Genomic DNA, 3,896 nt, shown 5'->3' on the forward strand with positions numbered 1-3,896 from the left:
GCAAGTGTAAGAATGGTTAAGTGTACTGATTTCTTATCAAAACCACTGTGTGTTCAGAACTGAAAGTGAGAGAAAGAAGAGAGACACGGAGGAGAGATGGAGATAAACCACCACACATCAGGACAGATGAGCATACATTCAAATATATTTGTCCTTTGGTTGTTCCTTCACCTGATCTAAACATAAAGCTCAGTGTTTTGCACCTGATTTCCTCAAGCAGCCATATATTTCCATACAGTGACCTGCTGAGCAGCCACAACTGTGACAGTCAAACATCTGATAGCGTGCAATGCAAATATTTAATTTATTAATCAAATGTTTATGTTCCTGAGGATGAATGACTGGTGTTTGTTTTGGTGTTGCTTAATGGAAATTTATAATTATACATGTAAATATGAAAGAGAGCTGCTACAAATGTAACCTCTATAATTTCTCTCATGTCACGCATCTGCTCCAGTCTCTTCTCTGGCTGAAAGATTTCAATGACGGCCTTTAGACATGTCTTAAATGCTGTTTTACATGATTTTTTTTTATTTTTATGATCATTAGATGTGTTTTATAGCTCAATTTGTGATACAATATGCATAAAATTGTGCACTTTTTTCTTTAAACAAACACATTTTATATATTTCCTGCAATCTGGATGCAAAGACTCGACCAAACATCCTGAATGTGTGCTTGTGATTGAGAGGAGCACTTGCGGATATTTTATATGCTGTTTTTATGTGACAGATATAACGACTGAGACTCTTTAAAGAAGCTGAATGATGCAGGTTTTCATCTTGATCTTGTGCTGCAGAGACGATCGGCTTCATACAGCTCAGCTGTTTGTGATTTCAATAGTCTCTCATGGTTAACTGCTTTATGAATGTTGCTGAGATTAATCAATACATCAGTCATTTCATGTTGCACAGAACAATCAGTTTCCTTCCAGCTCTAAATGCAGTTGTCATTTTGTGTGAGCTGAGCTGCTTTGTCACTTTCTTCATTTTCAGGAAACACCACACAGATTATTATCCACTCTTTTTGTACGATATTTACAGGATCTACAGCTCAGTCTGTATTTGATGAGTTCAATGTCATTTACATGCATGGACATTTAATTTTAAAATGTTCAATCATAAGATTTAAAACAAGCATGAATGCGCCAGCACGTTCACCGATCTCAGAGGGTTAATAGCACTTTGAAATGAATCAGAGATAATCACTAGAATGATATTAAATCATGTGAGAAACAGGAAGGAGTGGTGGGTGGAAAGACCGTCTCTATAATTGACACTCCAGGACTATTTAACACAGCTGTAAAAAAACAGCAACTGAAGGCTGAAATAGAAAAGTGTGTAGAGATGTCCTCTCCTGGTCCTCATGTGTTTCTGCTGGTGTTTAAACTGGGTGTGAGAGTCACAAAAGAGGAGAGAGACACGGTGAAATGGATTCAGGAGAACTTTGGAGAAGAAGCTCTGTGTCGAACCATCATCCTGTTCACTCACGCTGATCAGCTGAAGGAAAAGCCTGTGGACGAGTACATCGAGAAAAGCAACTATTTAATGGAAATTGTTGACAACTGTAACAGCAGATGTCACTCATTCAACAATGAGGACCGAAAACAATGGATTAAGATCAGATCACTGGACTGTTTAATATTTTAATGAGTGTGTAGATGACATGAAGCGGCCCGGAATGAGCTGCACTGAAAACAGATGAGCGCTAATACCCCGCATACAGCTCCTGATCGGGGGATTTTGTCCACAAAATGATGAGAACATTCATTATTTTAACTAATTATGTTATTATTTCACACTCTATATTTTAACTTAAGCACTGCAAGCCAAAAACAGTGGGTGTTAGGCCTATGATCATTATGGTAAGAGCAGATTAGGATGAGCAGAGTGCAAAGAAACAACACAATAATTATTTGATTTATATAAGCTGTGCACAAACAAAAGCTGGAGAGCACAATTTCTATGGGTCTGTTCACGTTTCCTAATTAAACCGATGCAATTGGATGTAAAAGTTGGTGCATGTATTACCTGCAGAATCAACAAACACTGAATATTCAACAAAACCACATTTCACGACTTTGTCAATATTATTTAGTCAACTTTCTCTTTAACAAACATGACATTTAATAATAATCTTAAGACTACACACAACTTCTTATCTGTTAGTCTATAAAATGGAGTGAAACAAAATGTAATTTCACTACGTCCCCTCCTTTACCTTGTAAAATTACATATATTACATATAAATACATAACAAACCAATTAAACTCACAATTTAGAAAAAAATAGTAGAAGATTATTTATATTGAATACAGATAATAAAAGTAGCAGCAGAAGAGGGTTTTATATTGTTTCTTTCATTGTTTCTTTCTCTTTCTTTTGTCTGACTTGCTTCTGTCTACATTTTTGCAGCTTCTCTTCATATAAATATGAACTCCACAAAATATATAAAAAATGTGTCACAACTGAATCACCAAAGCCTTCCTCTGTAAAGCACATACCCAGCTGGCCAATGCTAAACTGAAATAATAATAATAATAATAATAATAATAAATCAATGGTATCAGAGTCCTTAATGGCTCAGTCCCTGCACCTGTTCAATTTCTATGTGCTCCTATTAGCACAACAACAACCAAGACACAATAATGTCTTGTATATGAGTTATTTGCCTGTTATCTCAGCTATCTTTTGTTCTTTCTGTCTTCTGTAGGAAGATATCTGCTCAAAGATCTCATCTGACAAAAGACAGAAGATGCATTATTATCATCAAAACAGGCTTTTCTGACAATGTCTTATATGCAAATAATAATAATATTAATAATAATAATCATATATTTTTTGTTTGTTTGTGTTTTAGACAAATAAAAATCTCAAAAAAGAAAATGTTTGTCTTCTTGGTATATTTGAGACGTACTACAGGTAAAATCAACCATATTTCTTCTTTTTGTTGGGTTGTTTTGTTTTGTTGTGTTTTCAGCTGATCTGTGAGTTTGCTGTAGTCCTCTGCTGTCTTTATGGCTTCAGAAATCTTCAGCATAGAGGCTCTTGCAAGATTTCTCACACTATATAGCCCAAAAGGAGCAAAGCAGGTCTGCATAAATGTCTGCAGCATTTGCATAGTTAATACAGCTTTACTATGAACTACTAATATGATGTGTGCTGTCTGCTTGAGAATTACTGACACAGCACAATTCAGATACTTACATTGCTTGATTTAATCGTGAGAAACGACTGAAGGTCTTCTTTTTCTCTCTGCTTTGAGCTCGTCACCTGTGAATGGTACCTTATTTTAATGATGAATGTGTCGCTAAGCACAGGTAAGGGTGCCGCTTGAGTGAGATCTCCATGGAAATGACGCAACAGGCTATTATTGCTTTTGTAAGAAGGTCTGTATGAATGTCTGGTAATGCAGCAAAGCCACGACAAATCATCCAACATTGATCCCGTTGCTGTTTCTCAGCTATTAAAAGCTATTCATTTTTATTTGTTCATGTTTTTATTTGTCTTTTTCTCTGGAGTTTTTGTAATAATCTAATGTGAGGTGGTGATGATCTTCAATTGGATATGTATTACTGATAAAAGACCAAATGTAAATCACACACTAAAGCACAAGAGACCACAAAATGCCAGCATCTGTGAACACACGGGCTAAAAAAAATGAATAAGTAAATAATTAATCAATCAATAGATCTGGTCCATCTGGATTTAAATCCATCTGGCAAATACTTATGATTTTAGAATTGAATCATTATTGCAGTGATTAATATTTTTCTGGCATGTTGGCAACAGTTCTTTTAATCCTAACTGATGCAGTGTGGCTTTTTATTTTGTGGCTGTTTTTTTTTTTTTTTTTCAAGATATACACCTGAGACATTAAAAAAACATGGCTTTTGT

The sequence above is a fragment of the Sinocyclocheilus rhinocerous genome, unplaced genomic scaffold (genome assembly GCF_001515625.1).
Source record: "Sinocyclocheilus rhinocerous isolate Xijiao unplaced genomic scaffold, SAMN03320098_v1.1 scaffold6126, whole genome shotgun sequence".
In the NCBI taxonomy this organism is placed as follows: domain Eukaryota; kingdom Metazoa; phylum Chordata; class Actinopteri; order Cypriniformes; family Cyprinidae; genus Sinocyclocheilus; species Sinocyclocheilus rhinocerous.